This window comes from Cryptomeria japonica, chromosome 7 (genome assembly GCF_030272615.1).
Source record: "Cryptomeria japonica chromosome 7, Sugi_1.0, whole genome shotgun sequence".
Classification (NCBI taxonomy): Eukaryota; Viridiplantae; Streptophyta; class Pinopsida; order Cupressales; family Cupressaceae; genus Cryptomeria; species Cryptomeria japonica.
The window spans coordinates 63,353,332-63,372,086 of record NC_081411.1 but is presented as its reverse complement, the minus strand read 5'-3'; positions in this window follow the sequence as shown (position 1 = coordinate 63,372,086).

Below are 18,755 nucleotides of genomic sequence, written 5' to 3'. Positions count from 1 at the left end.
ACTTTACAGTTACTCAAATGATATGTTCTACGATAAAATTTAACATCATCAAGCAGTAATTACTTCGTGTTTCAACGATCAAGATCTAGATTCATTAATCCAAGATCGATCAGAATATAATCAATGGTATTTAGTTGCGAAGTTAACAGTTTTAGAGCTTAATCAGGAAAGGGGCATAAGTCATGAAATGAGATTGACTAATGATTAACTTACAATCTCCACTATAGAATTAATCAAAATCAAGATATCGCCTATCATTCTTATGCTACCTTAATCAAGGTTAAGAACTCTTTAAACTTAACATTACAAACAACCCTTCATTAAAATGATAATAACATCATATTTTTTTTTTAAAACCAACAAAATACATTGAAATAACCATTTTTTTTTTTTAACCAAGTTTGAAAACAACTAAAAACGCATTTTAAATAAAACTATGCTCTTTTAATAAAAGGAAACGCATTTAAGTGTTGTGGCGAGGGCAGGCCGTGCCCTAACCCTCACCGCAGGTGAGGCTGCGCGCAGGGTAAGCCCGTGGCGGCGCCACTGCGGTGCCCGCAGGCTTCGCGGCGCCCTGCGGCCACCGCGGACCTGCGGCCACCGCAGTGCCGCGGCCGTGGTTACCAATGTATGCGAACAGGGGAGGAGAAGGGGCTGCGTGCGGGGGGAGCAATCGGGGAACGCGCGGGGGAAGGGGAGGGGAGCGGGTGGAGCTCCACTCCCCGCTCTCCCAAACCCCAATTCCCACAGTCCGCTAAAACAATTAAAAACGCCCGGCCCAAAATAATAAAACGCCCAGCCCAACACAAAGAAAAAAAAAAATTCGTTTTGAAACTTAGTTCGAACACACAGTCCGGCTAAAAGATAAAAACGCACGGGGGGGGTAAAACAATTAATTTTTTTTTTTAAACACAAATACACAGTCCAAAATTTACCACAAACGCCCAGCACAGGGATTTGATAAAAATTCCAATTCTCCAAACACAATGGGGATTTCCCAACACCCAACAGCAATGAGGAAAATAAACATTTCCATTCCAAACAAAACTAAGATTGAGAGTTTGATCCTACCTGATCTCGCGTTCCTGGCAAGATCGGCTGAAGAATCCCAACCCCCAGCTGCCCAGATCCTTCCTTCTCCATCCACAATCCTCCAATTTCATCTCCCAATATCTTTTCCAACCAAAATCCTCCAAAAATGTCCATTCCCTCCAATTTTTCCCCAAATTGGGTTATATGGCAGAGTTGACCCAAAAATTCTATTTTTCGAATAAAAATCTTTATTTTCAAATAATCCTCAAAAATTAATTCTTTCTAACTATCAACCAATTAACTTGCTTTATCAATTCAAAATTCGATTTCCTCAATCAATTAAATTTAACCTTTCAAATTCCAGAATCCAACAGAATACAATTAATCTATTGCGATAAAATACAAGACTTTTCTTTTTCAACAACATAAATATGATGCATTAAATATTCCAAATCAATCATTAATTCAAATTTGCTTCCAATTAAAAATAGGCAATTCATTAACAACGAAAATTGCATAACGAATACCTGATTAATTTTAATCCATTAATCTTCACTGCACAAACACATAAATACTCAACATAATGCTAAGGACTAATTAATCAATTAACCAAACACACCAGGCACACAAATCGAGAAAGTCAACCAAACAAACAACTTGCAAACCCAAACAAGAAGGGGATACCGACGACGACTGGCGATGCTCACTTGAGCACGACTAAGGTCGACTAGGGTCTTACGACCACCTAATCCGACTCTAGGGATTAAAAAAAAGGTATGCACAAACCTGCAAAACCAGGTGATGACGAACCTCGCACTCAAGCGACTTCGTACCTGAAATCTCCTGCAACCAACGATCATACATGCATACATATATAATAACTTAATGAATTCATTAGTCCGATACTAACATCATGAAATAGGAACACTGAAAATCTGCATACAACTAGTGTGAGAACCACATCAATAGCTATGCATTAAATCCAACATCTGACACTAATCATAATATTACGATAAACTAATCCAGATTAAACCAAGGTTAGAAATAGATTACGGTAGGGGTACTACATTCGCGGTGACGGCATGTGGGCAATTCCATTTTGTCTTAGATTGTGTCATGTGTATTGCACGAATCTTGGAGATGTATCGAACGGTAAATGAAAGGCAATGGAAACCTGTTAACCCTAATTTATTGTTTCCTTGTGTTTTTTTTTCTCGTCCTCATTTTTTCGTGAATTGCTTTTGCTCTATAAGTTATCATTTGCTTAGGGTTTACCCTAATCTATTATTTTGTTGTGTTTGTTTTGGAGCCGTCATTTTCCAGTGACTTCTTGTTTCTCTACAAGTTTGTGGTTGATTTGTTCTGCAAGTTTTCGGTTGATTGGGGTTTATGAAAGGTAAGTGATGGGTGATGAAAACTGGTTAACCCTAATTTGTCATTTTCTTGTATTTTCATTTTCGTTTCATTACGGTTTAAATTTTCTCCTTTTTTATTTCTCAGTCCTAATTTTCTCGTTAATTCTTTTTTCTCTGTAGGTTGGGAGTGGTTTTATTTATTAGGGTTTCATGGTGGTTGAGGTGCAATAGTTTAACACCCATATACTCTGCAGGTTTCTGGTTGATTAGGGTTTCGTTCTTCGCAAATTTCCTCCTCTTTTGTTTCCCATTCCTAATTTTCTTGTTAATTATTTTTGCTCTATAGGTTAGGAGTGGTTTTATTTATTAGGGTTTCATGGTGGTTGAGGTGCAATAGTTTAACACCCATTAATCTACAGGTTTCCAGTTGATTAGGGTTTTCATGAATACATTAGCGCACTTGGAGGTGAACTTTTTTAACTTCTTAGTTCCCTAAATAGTTTTTCCTTTGTAAGTGCTTTTATTGTTTGTAATTTTTGGAATCTAATAGGTTACTTCATTTTTATGGATTTTCCCTTTGTTTATTAGGGTTTTGTCATGGTTGAGGTGCAATATTTTAACCCCCATTAATTTGCAGGTTTCTGGTTGATTAGGGTTTCGTTCTTCTCTTGGAACTGGTTTTTGTGAATACATCAGCGCAGTTGGAGTTGACCTTTTTTAACTCCTTAATCCTAAATAGTTTTTCCTCTGTGAGTGCTTTTACAGTTTGTAATTTCTACAATCTAACAGGTTGCTTCATTTTTTGTTTGTTTTCCTTTGTTTATTAGGGTTTTGTGGTAGTTGAGGTACAATATTTTAAGTGCCATTAAGAAGGTTTGTGAAACTCAGTGGGAGATGAAGTGGAACTAGCAAGAGAAATTCCCAGGTAAGTTTTCAAACCTATATGTTGTGTAAGTTAACTATAAAGTATGTTCTAAGAATCAATGTCGCACCAAGTCAATGTGCACAAGCAATTCCTAAAACTTAAAATCATGAACATATGACATAAATTTGAAAACAACTTTATGAGAAAGTTTTAGCATAATAACCAACCAGTTCAACATCTCAAATAGCTCACATTAGCTAATAGTTGAAACAGAATAGCTCATATTAGCCAATAATTGAAACAGCTGGATGCAAGAGCATGAAGTCTCAAATCCCAATGTGAAAGAGAAATTATTGGTGATAGTGTACAGTAAGTATATATTTGAAACTTACCATATAGTCAAAATGCTTAAGGAGTTGAATCTTTATAGAATAGATGAGAGGAATCAAATTTCAATTTCTTTATCCTTTACATAAATGTTGGTCTTAGTCAAGAAGAATATATAAGGGAACTTGGTTATATGTAATGCCCCTACCCTAGTCAGCCTTGTAAAACCCATTTGACCTTGGTTGACTTCCTATGTGGCATTCTTGAATGGTTGATTTACCGTGATGTAATGTTGTAGATTAGATGATATAAATAATTGTGCATACCTATTATTGTGCTTTTGCATCGATTCTTGTGTAAATGTAATTGTTTCCTAATTCTTGTTATAAATCTCGAACTAACGCCTTCACAGAATATGTATATATTTGTATGCTTGCGTGACTTATGGTTGCAGGAGATTGCAGGTACTATATCGCCTAGGTGCGAGGTTCGTCTCTATCAAGATTCACAAGGTTGAGTATACCTCCTTCATCCTTAAAATTTGGATTATGTGGTCATAAAACACTCGTCTTGCCTTAGCCATGATCAGGTGAACATTGTGTGTGGTCCATAGGGTTCCTTTATCATTTGGGTTGCATGTTGTGTGATTGGTGGACTTTCTTGGTTTGCGTGCCTTGCATGTGGTAAATGGAGTATTTTATCCTAATTATTTAATTCCAATTAATGTGTGGATGTACGCATTAGTAATTGAGAAATTTAAAATAGATAGGTTTCTTTTATATGATTAATCGTTAATTTAAGAGATCACTTTATTTATATTTGTAGCAAGCTTAAGTATGTAATTTGAATTAATGTGTTCATTTATGCATTAGTAGTTGAGAAATCAAAATAAATAGGTTTCTTTTAGGTGATTAATCATTAATTAAAAGGATCACTTTATTTATGTGGTAGCGAATTTAATTTAATGGTTAATTTTAAATAATGAATTTAATTAGTTTATGCGTTTTTAAAAAAAAAGGAAATATTTAAATTTATTTGAAAAATAATTAATTTAACCACTTTTGCATTTTGGAAAAGAAAGGGTAATTGTTATTATTTAAAGAAAATTATTTTTAATTTGTAAAGTTTGATATAGTGTAAAAGATTTATTTTGGAAATTAATTTAATTTAAATATTCTACCCTTGTCAATTTCGAAATATAAATGTTGGCTTAATTAATATTGAGAAATTAAAATTAAATAAGAGGGAAGCTTTTTAACTAGAAAATCAAGTTAAATTAATTGAATAATTGAAAAGAATTGTTATTTCCTTTTTATTAAAAATGCTTAAATTTTGAAATTAGAAATTACATGAGGGAAAGAAAAGCATTTTTGATTTAGTTAAAACAAAATAAAACAAAATACTCTTTTATTAAATTTTTGATTATTGGAAAATATTTTTGGGACCTAAAAAAGTTTAGGTTTCATATATATTTATAAAAAAAATTATTTTATTTGGGGAGTTCACGGGAAGGAGGCGGCAACCTATGGAAAGAAGAAGTTTCTATGCATGTTGAGAAAACAAGAATCTAGAGCTTGGAGAATTGGCTCTACAACAAAACTCTTCCAGGATTGCATATGGAGGTAGGGTTTTGATTATTTCCTTGCTTGCCAAAGAATCTTACTGTTTGGCTTTGAAAGAACTATGCTGGTTAATGAAAAATCTTACAAATTAATTTTAGATTTATGTTAGATTTGGGGATTTAAAAACTATGCATTTTGCTTGAAAATTTATTGATTATTTAAATGGTTTGTGTGTTGAATAAATCCTGCACATTTGAAAGTTTATTTGAGTATTTGGAAAATTAAGAGCTTGCTGGGAAAATTTCCCCATTTTATTGTTTTAACATTCTGGAAAGAAAAAAATATATGTATATGACTATGGCTGTGAATGAGGTTGGGATCTTGTCTGGATTTCTTGCATTCCTTAAATCTTATTAGTTTATTGTTGAATCTCCTATCTCTGTTGAAGGGATTCTCTTTTTTTTTTGGTTGTTCTCTCCTTTACATTTTTTGTAGTTTTATGAAAATAGTAGAGAGTTATGTTGGAGAGATTATGCCAGATTCATCTTCTCTATGCATGAAGGTTTATTCTATGTTAAGTATATTGCATTTCTGTTGAAAGTATTCTCAAAAAAAAAATTATAGATTAAAGGGTCTGCTAAAATTTTAATCTGTGTTTTCATCTCAGGAAAAAAAAAATTAATTAAAATTTTAATCTATGTTTTCACCTCAGGCAAAAAAATTAAAATTTTAATCTGCGTTTTCACCTCAGCCAAAAAAATTAAAATTTATTTGGGGAAATTTTACCTTTGTTTTCATCTCAGGCTATATTCAGATTTATTTTAAAAATAACATTAAGAAAATGTATGACTGTGCACAAAGACTCATCTCTGAGAAATTCATTCAAAAAAATATATATACATTTTAGTCAGAGAAAATAATCTCTGAGAACTTCATTTTAAACGAGTTGAAATTTTTTTAAAAACAAAAAAATACATTTTTGACAGAAAGGAAATTCTCTGTGAATTCATTGCTTTTGAAATGAATTGTTAAAATTAAAAAATAAAAATAAACATGCTGTTACCAGGCAATATTGAATTGCCTTAACCTTTTTTTACATGCCTCCAACATGTGGTGTTTTTTATTTTTTAAATTATGTAATATATATATATATATATATATATATATATATATATATATATATATATATATATATATATATATATATATATATATATATATATAGTTTGTTATTTATTTCATTATGTGGGGAAAGGATAAAGTAATATTTTATTTGGAAGATCTTGGAAATAAAAGGATAAAGTAATATTTTATTTGGAAGATTTTGGAAATAAAAGGATAAAGTACTTTTTCTTTAAAAAAGTCCATTTTATTTTTAGTGTTAAATATTACTATTATATAGTTTATTAACAAGGGTTAATAAACATATACTATTTAATATTAAGTTTGAAATCTATGATTTATTCAATTCATTTATTAATATATATATTTTTTAAATGAGATTAATATATATATTTTAATAATAATAATTAAGTGAAAATCGTTTATTATTAAATTATTAATTGATTATATTTTATTATCTAGGGGCTAATAATTATATAATGATTAATATTGAAGTTGGGAACCTATTTAAATGAGGAAATACTCCTTTGGGAATAGATAGAATAACTCTCTTTCATTGGAGATGTATGAAATAAATCATATTTATTATTCGGAGATGTTTAAATTTACATATTATCCAAGTGCATATTATTTTTGAATTTAGATGTTATAGGACATATGGGAAATTGCCATAGTTGGTCAAGTCCCTAGTTAGAGTACCGTCAGATAAGAAACCCTTGTAATTGATTTATATGTGTTCAGATGGATCCGCTTCTATGAAGGGATCATTTATGTATTTATTGACCGAAGTGGTCGTTGTATAGTGGTTGTGTTCGCCTATAAGGTTGAGATGTAAATGTCATGAACCTTATGTAATCTTAACTTAAATAATGGCTAGAGGGGTCTTGCAGTTGAGCAGACCCAGAGATGTAGCCCTCTAGGGGTGAACTCCAAGATCATATATGTGTTATGTGATGCTTTTGTCTCTCTTGTTTCATTCTTAGTGTTAGCATGTATGGTTGCATTTAGAAAGTGTATAATGGGGATTTAATGGAGTTATTTCTTGAATGCATGAATAAAGTCCTCTTGTTAAATGTAGTAATTAAGGTCATTAAAGATTGTTAATATGATTATCGGAAGTATTTTTTTAGTGTTAATGAAAAGAAATAAGCATGGAAAGAAACTCACTAGGTTACAACTATTGGATTAACTTGTCATAAAGCTTGTAAATTGAATGTAATGAATGGATAACAAGTATTGGATTAACTATCATAATATCTAAAATGAAAATCTAGTGGAAGAAACTCATTTAGTTATTTACCTTTTTATCTTAATAAATGAACATCATCATATTCGCTTTATTTCACTAGATTGGATGAATTCATTTAGTTATTTTTATTTCAACCTAATTAAATGAACTTCATCATAATAGCTAAAATTGATCTAAAATGGGAGAACTCATTTAGTTGTTTATATTTTAATCTTAGTAAATGTATCTCTTCATATTAACTTTATTTTAACTAAAAAGAGTGAACTCATCGAGTTAGTTATATTTTAACCCTAATGGATGATCTTCATTATGATACTTACATTTTTAATCCTTAATGAATGAATTGCATCATAGTAGTTATATTTTAATTAAAGGGATGAACCCATGTAGCTATATTACCTTAATGAATGAACTTCATCTCTTGGCAATATTTTAACTACAATGGATGAACTCAAATGGTTAATTACATTTTAACCCCTTTAAATGAACTTAGATATATTAGTTGCATTGTATCTAAAATGGATGGACTTGCCAAGTTAACCATACTTAAACATTAATGGGTGAATTCTTAAGTTGCCTACGTTTAAAATAATTTGAGTAAATATCCTCATGTTAGCCTCACCTCCAATCATAATAGATGACCTCTTCCTAAATTCTAAAATGTCAATTCATCGAACATATTATATCCATGTCTTAAGTATTAACTCGTAATTAAGATATCCAACTTAATTGGATCAAATGTCGTGAGCTAACTTAGGTGTTAAGTACATAATCACGTTGGGAAACTCCTTAGGTTCATTTAGTCTTCCACTGTGTTATCTAAGCATTAGATAACTCCAATGTATCTTAATGTTGTGTCTTATAATTATTAAAACTAAAAAAAAAAATATTTACACTCCATTTGAGTGTTTTAGCTTTAACCCTTCGGGGTTTCCTAGCAGGGCATTACATTATAGTCAATTTAAATAATAGATTAAAATAGCCTTCAATTCAGAGTATATAAACTTTCCAATTTTAGATGATGTTCGGGTTCAATTCATATGAGCCTTGATATAAGGATGACTATGATAAATTAGTGGTAACTGTAGAGCCTGTTCTAAGAGTCAATGTTGCACCAAGTCAATGTCCAGAAGCAATTCCTAAAACCTAAAATCATGAACATATGACATAAATTTCAAAAGAACTTTACCAGAAAGTTTTGACATAATAACCAAACAGTTCAACATCTCAAATAGCCCACATTAGCCAATAGTTGAAACAGAATAGCTCATATTAGCTAATAATTGAAACAAATGGATGGAAGAGCATGAAGTCTCAAATCCGAATGTGAAAGAGAAATTATTGTTGATAGTGTACAACAAGTATATATTTGAAACTTAGCATATAGTCAAATGCTTAAGGAGTTGGATCTTTATAGAATAGATGAGAGGAATGAAATTTAAATTTCTTTGACATTTACATAAATAGTGGTCTTAGTCAAGACAAATATATAAGGAAACTTGGGTATAGTCAATTTAAATAATAGATTAGAATAGCCTTCAATTCTGGGTATATAAACTTGCCAATTTTAGATGATATTCGGGTTCATTTCATATGATCCTTGATATAAGGATGATTATGATAAACATGGATTATGATTTATGTAGTCTAATATTTCTAAGCATACTTGGGTATAGTCAATTTAAATAATAGATTAAAATAGCCTTTAATTCAGAGTATATAAACTTGCCAATTTTAGATGATATTCGGGTTCAATTCATATGATCCTTGATATAAGGATGACTATGATAAATTAGTGGATATGAATCATCTTAATGTACATATATGAATCATCTTAATTTAAGTTTCCAAACCTATATGTTTTGTAAGTTAACTATAAAGTTTGTTCTAACAATCAATGTCGCACCATGTCAATGTGCATAAGCAATTCCTAAAACTTAAAATCATGAACATAAGACATAAATTTGAAAACAACTTTAGTAGAAAGTTTTAGCATAATAACCAAACAGTTCAGCATTTGAAATAGCTCACATTAGCCAATAGTTGAAAAATAATAGCTCATATTAGCCAATAATTGAAACAGATGGATGGAAGAGCATGAAGTCTCAAATCCCAATGTGGAAGAGAAATTATTGCTGATAGTGTATAGTAAGTATATATTTAAAACTTACCATCTAGTCAAAATGCTTAAGGACTTGAATCTTTATAGAATAGATGAGAGGAATCAAATTTCAATTTTTTTAGCCTTTACATAATTGTTGGTCTTAGTCAAGACGAATATATAAGGAAACTTGGGTATAGTCAATTTAAATAATAGATTAAAATAGCCTTCAATTCAGAGTATATAAACTTGCCAATTTTAGATGATATTTGGATTCAATTCATGTGATCCTTGATATAAGGATGACTATGATAAACATGGATTATGATCTATGTAGTCTAATATTTATATGCATACTTGATATATATCAAGATTAATTAAATTCACATTATGAATTGAAAAATTGTTTCATTGACTATGTTATCATTATGATGGCTAAAAAAGACTATTGTTGTCATCCCTAATTTTCCTGTTCCTATAATGTTAAGCAAATTTATAATTTATTAAAGCAAATACATTTCTGTAGTTTTCTTCTCTCTTTTTTTCGGTCCTCATTTTCCTATGAATTGTTTCTACCCTGCATCTTTCCAATTATTCTGTTTTACTTCGTTGGTTGTCATGAGAAGTGAATTAGTCCTTTTTAACCTCTAGACCTGATTTCTTTAAATATGCACTTTAGTTAGGAGTTGATCTAGTAAGCCGATAGGCTTTTAGTGGGGGCTTTTCCCCACCAAAGTGTAAGACATTCTGATGATTATGATTCCTGGTGGTCGGCAGATTTTTGCCCGATGAACTTGACGTGTTCGTGGCGACGACATGTGGGAAATTCTATTTTGCCTTAGATTGTGTCGTGTGTATTGCACAAAACCCGGAGATGTATCTAATGGTAAATGAATGGCACTGGAAACCGGTTAACCCTAATCTGAAATTTCCTTGTGTTTGGTTTTCCCGTCCTCATTTTTTCGTGAACTGCTTTTGCTCTACAGATTTTCGGTTGCTTAGGGGTTTACGAATGGTAAGTGATGGGTAATGAAAACTGATTAACCCTAATCTATCATTTTTCTTTTGTTCTATTTTTGATTGATTTGTTTTGCAAGTTTTTGATTGATTGGGGTTTACGAATGGTAAGTGATGGGTAATGAAAACTGGTTAACACTAATCTATCATTTTCTTTTGTTTTGTTTTCCAGCCCTCATTTACCCTGAATTGTTTTGGTTTTGTAAGTTTTCAGTTCATTATGGTTTAAATAAAAAATTGCTTAACCTTAATCTGTCATATTCTGCATTTGGTGAATGCATTACAGCTTTTGAAGGTGACTATTTTTTACCGGTTAACCTAATCTACAATTTTCTTCTCTTTTGTTTCCTAGTCCCTTTATATATATACTACTTACATGTATTCCTTTTAGTACCTGTGACATTACATAGTAGTTTGTATGTTAACCGAAAACTATATTCTTGCAATGAATATATCAATATTTACATAATCAACAATCAATAAAACAAAACCAACAGTTAAGATTCTAAGGAAAATGCAATACGATAAAGTAAGTTCCCATTATAAAACAAAGACCTTATTTTCATTACGTGATAACCTATAGATTTGATTTCTTACTTGTACTTTTTGAGTATCTCTATGATACCATAGTTGCCTTAATATTGATTTATAAAGAGAGAAATCATTGATAATTATGCACCTTACATTTATTACAGTTTCATTTCCTGTTTGTTGACTTTAATTGTCTGCAAAGTGCATTTGTTGAATGCAAAAGAGCTTCTTGAGGTGCATCAATTAGACTGCCTACAATAGATGCTTTAGAGCTCATTGAGGTGCACTGTTTTGACTGCCTAGAAGACGTTTCTTTCCATAATATTAACCGAGTTTGTAATTTACTGAATGTAAGGATCATCTCTAATTTCCATGTTCTTGTAATGTAAAGCAAAGTTATAATTTATTAAATCAAATTCATTTATGTAATTTTCTTCTCTTTTGTTTTCGATCCCCATTTTCCTCTGAACTAATTCTACCCTCCAACTTTTCAATTAATTACGTTTTACTGTGATGGTTATCGTGAGTAGTGAATTAGTTATTTTTGCATTTTTCAACAATATTTTGTTTTACTTTGGCATTGGCTGCCTTTTTCTCCTATATTAAGTTTTTTAATGATGTATTTTCATTTGTTGGTTCTCACAAAATAGTGACATAATAATTCAATCAAAATTTTACAATGAATAGAGGGATGCAAGAAAGAGAGGACATTAACAGTGTCATGAGGAAGCTTTTGGAAGAGAGCAACAAGATAAAGCAGAACCTCAGAAAGCTTATTCATCAGCTCGAACGTAATATGGCTAGGCAGTCAAGAACCCCTCCTCCTATTGCTACCACTCATGTTTCCACCATTCCCAGTATGGGCAATAATGATGATACTATTAACAAAGTCAAACTATGCCCTCTTCCTATACCAACTCTTGAACAATTAATAGATCCACTAGGTATTTTTGAGCTAGGAGATAAGATGCTTAAGTGGAATGATAATCAAGATGGATGGGTTGCATGGGTAGATACTGGCTACAATTAATTACTCATTGTTTCATTGATTTAGTTCTTATTTTGATTATATTTTGAGATTCAAAGTAATCTTCATACTCTTCATACTCGATTCTTATATGTGCAACTCATAAATTGGTACTGTGATTTTTTGTCTTGGTGTGCCTATTACAAGTAACATAAAAGAATTATCCACGCACCACAGTGTTGTTTCAGTTTTGCTTTAATTTATGCTATTTTTTGGGTTTCCTTCTATCCCATTCTGATGAACACATAAATGCATTCATATGAGTATTGAAATTTACAATGGCCCATTACATTGGAAACATTATAAATCATGTTAAAATTATAGCAAGACAACTTTTGTAGTCAGTCAAAATACGTTGGTATGAAACCTCAGATTCAATTAACAAAGTTCTTTATTGTATTTCAGAACCTACATCAAATGATTGAGAAAATAAAATTAAAAGAAATAACAGACTGCAAATTTGTTGTTCTTTCATCTTCATTCCTCATTTTTGTGTCCATTATTTTTGGTGTGCATGTTTCCAATTCACTAGGGTTTAGTTAGGTGCTTATCCTCAGCACAAAATTTCTCAATCCATTATGTCATTCTATGTCTTCTAATAAGGATATTTGCAACCTCATAATAGGATCAAAATCAACTTTATTCTGCAAGGAAATATACTAGTCCAGACGACAACACTCCTTTCCTCACACTGAAATTGAAATCGCTTGTTCACTAAAAGTCAAGTAAATCATCCTTCTCTTGTGATGTACATCTGTCTTCTCTACAAATGAAAATGCCTTCTTTTCTATAATGTATTTTAATGCAAAATTATTTCCATCTCGCTAAGTTATTCATTCCTGCACATATCTTTATCTGTCAATAGCTTTATTTCAGGACAACCTATACAATATTATATTTTTAGAATAAATTAAACATGTACTTACAAAAAATTATAATAGTTTGTTAATAACCTATACTGCTATGTATGTTTAGTGCTGCCATTCCTCTCGAATTTAAAGAACTCAATCCAAAATGTCATCTCCATCAGCTACCTCTGAATCTCTATAGCAATCTACAATGGATACTTTGGTAAGATAATACATCCTACCTTTTCAAAACCATAACTTTGTCATCATTGCTTTCATAATATCCCTCATTCATAATACATTTTAAATTGATTCCATGCCTTCCATTTTGACATGATCCTTGTTTTCTAACATACACAAATATAGTTAAGCATTATGTAATTGATGCATTTTTTAATTATTGTGACATTTAATGGTTCAAAATTCTTTAATTGTATGCACTCCAAAACACTAAACTATATGTGAAGGCATTGCCAGATATATTTCTTAGTACCCCTTCACATTAAGTCCTTGGTGTTGATATTCTCTTTTTGTAGGAACTTGCCCAAGACTATGCCCCCACCCCATGTGTAATTCAATCTATCAATGTTGAGGATGAGCTTCCTTCAGCATTGCTCCAAGTTTTGTCATTCCAAACAATGCAGGGTGCCAAAGATGACATGAATAGATATAAACTTGTGTTGTCTGATGGCACATACATGCAACTGGCAATTCTACCTTCTAAGTATGCAGATCTGATAGATTTAGATGCTCTAAAAATAGGTTCTATAGTTCTATTGACAAGTTATACTTGCAGATATGTATGGAACACAAGGTAGGAAATATACTATGTTTATTAAAATATCCTTCTTTGATATTTAATCGTTTCCATCTATAATCCATAGAAATGTAAACAAAAATCTTTTCATTTTACAGGACTATTATAATACTTAATTTATAGATCAAACAAAGCAATTGTCAATTCTTTGGTAAACCTACATACCTGTTCAAAGAACAACAACCAGAAATTTTGGGGCAAGAAACACCATCATCCTCTAAACATTCTCTTCAGTTTGTTGTTGCACTACCATCCCTACAAAGTATGATCTCAGATAATATAAGCCCTATCAAAAGTTTAAATCCCTACCAAACAAATGGACAATCAAAGGAAAATTCATTGACAAATGACCAATACGGTCATATAGTATACCTACCAAGAATGGGCAAGTCTTCAACTTTGACATTTTAGACACTAAGGGTTGTGAAGTTAGGGTTACATGTTTTGATCAAATAGCTCAACTACATTCTGATCATGTGGAGGTAGGTGCTCACTATGCCATTTCTAAGGGGTCCATTAAGGAGACAAACACAAGATATAATAAATTAAACATCCATTTAGAGATCTTCCTATCTGATGCTTCAATATTAAAATGTTGCACCCATGATGATGATCCAGCTTAGACTCGCTCCTCTTTCACCCCTATTAGCAAAGTGGTTCAACTGACTAATAATACATTGGTTGACATCATTGGTGTTGTTGTATATGTTGGAGATGTCACCGCAATCCATAGGAAGGATGGCAGTGAAACAAAGAAGTGAGTTGTTAAAACTAATGATCTCTCTAGTTCAACAATTGATGTCAATCTGTGGGGTTCAGCATCAGAACAAAGAGGCCATGACTTAAAAAATATGTTAACCCCTAATGTTGTACTTATACTTGTTGTATGCAATGCCTGTGTAGGGTACTTTAATGGGAAGGTTGTCAATATGACATCTGCAATAACATTACATATTAATCATGCTTTCCCAGAGGCAGAACCCCTCATGCTAAGAGGACGTCTTCCATTGCATTCTCATGATTTCTCTGGGGGATTTACTCAGATTGAAGGAAGATACACTAGGATGACTATTGCATCAATCCGTGAACACATGAGTGTCAAACCAAAAACAATTCAAACCACTATACTTGTTGTTATGAGATTTGTGAATGTAACAGAATTTTTTTTCTATTACACAGCTTGCCCACTAAAAGTTAATGGTAAACCTTGTAAAAAAAAATGCACTCAGCAGGTTGATGGTTCATGGTTTTGTCCTAGATGTGAAATGACCATGGTAGAATGTAATTACAATTACCTTTTACCAATGAAACTGCAAGATGCAATGGGAACTATTTGGGCAACTTCTTTTGATGAGGTGGGAACCGATTTGATAAAGAAAACTGCAAAAGAAATTTACATACTGCAAAATGATGCCACCACAGCACAACCACCTTGTGGTATCATTAATACACTTGTTTCGCATCGCTACTCTTTCACTCTGCTGATTTCTACTGACAAATACAATTTTGAACCTAAGATGAAGGTTACAATCAACCAAATCTGCATTGTTGATTATGAAGTTGAGTGCGATGCTTTACTTGTAGAGATTGCTCGCCTCTCTGCACAACCTTAGCCCTATACTAGACCTGCTTCCTAATTACAATACTTTCACTTCATACAAAACTTATTACATTTCCAATTTTATATATTTTATATTAGTACAATCCTATAGATAGTTGTACATTGGATGTTTTTATAAGCTTGTCACTTTTCCTTTCAATCCTTCATTGTGTACACCTTTGTTTATATGTCTACATAATTGTATTTACATATATGTTTGGTTTCTTTCTCTAAATAGTCAAGTACCTATATATATATAACTGCTTGCTCCTATGTCGATATAATTTAATCTATCTAACAAATCTAAAACCTCCATGCTAGTATTACCACCCTATTGTGCATGCATTAAATAATTGAATGTTATTTCTTTGCAATACTTTCCTTCTATCATATACTTTCCTTCTATCATGCTTATTAGTTTTGCACATCATATTACAATTAAAATTAGTTCATTTATGTACGCATAGATATTATAATAGAAAAATGCTTCCACTTCTTTATTTAATAAGTAACTTCTTTATATCAATGTCTCCAATAAGAATATCTAGAATATGCATCTATGCTTACATATTTTTAAATACATACACCCGTGTGTATATTTATGTCTGTAATCACATATTCAACACTAAGAATGTGCATCTCTTCATATAGATAAATACATATGTACATGTAATTCTAAATATACAAGGTGTTTAACCTCTCCTAAAGCATTCGTCGTTGCATTGCACAATGTGTTTGACTGCATACTCATCTATGCTGGTTAGTTGCCCTGCAAAATAAATTTGATTTCCTTGAGATTTCTTCCATAAAGTACTTACTGTTCATATACATAGAAAACATACATTAAATTGGTTGGGTTTTATACAGTCTAAAATAGAAAACATTTGTAATAACTACTTTATTTTTCTCTTTCATACTATACATCATGTTGCGTTCAACAGCATGGGGGTTGGTGGGTGGTTAACTTCATATTTTGGGAACAACTGAAAACATTGGTTGGGTTATGTATAGTTACATATTTACATATATATAAAGATTGCACTTTTCTATTCCTTTCATTCGTTGCAAATTTTCCTACAATTTCTACCATATATAGATATGTATATATATGTATCTCTAAATAAATATATATGCAAAATTATATAGTTATATAAACATATACATGTATTTATATATGTGCATATCTATCTATATAGATATACACATATTTTCATTCATATGTCTATATACATGTGCATATTTATACTTACATCTGTATGTATATATAAATATATATCTATCCATATATACATATCCATAATGACTTTCTTGAAATGCTCTCGTAGCGGAATTATAGACTCAACAAACTAGATACTAATAATTTGAAACCTTGCAAAGCAAAAGCAATTCATGGTAAAGTGAGGACCAGAAAACAAAACAAAAGAAAATTAGATATACACTTATTTTTATTCATATGTATATATACATATGCATATTTGTACATACATTTGTATGTATATATAAATATATATCTATGCATATACATATCCATAATCACTTTCTCCAAATGTTCTTGTAGCCAAAGTTATAAACAAAATACCAAATATAGAAATGTAAATATATACACATATGTCCAAATAAATATTTATACATAGTTATATAGTTATATATACATATACATGTATTTATATATGTGCATATCTATTTATATAGATATACACATATTTCATTGATATGTATATATGCATGTGTATATATATACATACATATGTATGTATATATAATTATATATCTATGTGTATATATATTTCCATAATGACTTCAGCAAAGGATCTCATAGCTAAAGTGTGCACTCACCAAAGTAAACACTAATCAACTGAAAACTTGCAGAGCAAATATAATTCACAAGGAAATGAGGACTAGAAAAAAAAAAGAGAAGAATATTATAGATTAGGATTAACCGGTTTTCATTTCCCATCACTTTTTGTTCACCACTTCACCAAGATTTGAGCAAAAGACACACGTCACAATCCAAAAATGTTTGTATGCACCAAAATATATCCATAAAAAAATATATATTTGTTCTTCTATAGTTTTATATAGATACACATGTATTTATATGTATATATATGCCTCAGTACAATTATATATGTATTTACATACATACGTATATCTATGTACATATGTATGTATGCATGTATATGTATTTTCATGTGCATATATATACACACGTATTAATCTATATAGAAATATGTAACTATAGAGATTTATATTATATGCCTATGCATATGCCTTGATTTTCTTGCAGCTCCATTAATAAAAGACAATGTAACTGTATGCTTGTTGTCATACATGCTTCAATGCCTTCTCTCTTATATTGAGAATTTAGTACCACAATGGTAGAACAGTTAGGACTACCAACGCTTTTCTTTGCGCTAAGCTCAGCTGATACAAAATGGTTTGACCTTCATAAAATGTTTCCAAACACTCCCTCAAATACTTTACAACCCACTAGAAAACAATCTATTGAAAACTTAGTCAATAACCCGCATATAACAACTTTATACTTGCATCTAAGATTTCAGATATTTCGTGATGAAGTAATTGTCACCTTGTTACATGTGATCAACCATTGGTACATATATGAATGGCAACACCGAGGCTCTACACACATTCATGGATTTCTATGGTTGCCACAAGCACCTAATATTAACAACCTTCATTGGACAGATCATGAAAGCATTGAATCAGTTAAAACCTTCTTTGACCAATACATCATAGCATGGAATCGACACAGTGAAGTAAAGCATTCAAATAGGCAATATACACCTGCAATTTCAGATCCATGCCACTCAAACATAGATGTCATTTTTAGATCTGATCCTTCCACATACTACACTAACTTGGTGAATGTTGTTCAATGTCATACAAAGTGTTCAGAGTTTACTTTCTTGAAAAAGAACAATGCAACTCTTGAATGTCATTACAAAGCACCTTGGATTGAACAACAAAACTCATCATTGACAATAGACCAGAATAATAGCCCATCCTACAAACCAGCAAGGAATGATAGTCATATCAATGTTCACAACCCAATGATGCTAGCCATATGGAGGGCTAATGTTGATTTTCAAGCTGTCTGCTCAAAAAGGGTAGTTTTTTGATATATTTTTAAATACACATAAAAACTGAACGCGATCAGAGAGTTATATTGACATGTTAAAACAAATTGTTGCATCAACAAATTTAGAAGATACAATTCTCTTAGCATATCGGAGATTTATGATGGGCATTATTGTTGATAGGGACATGAGTGCTCAGGA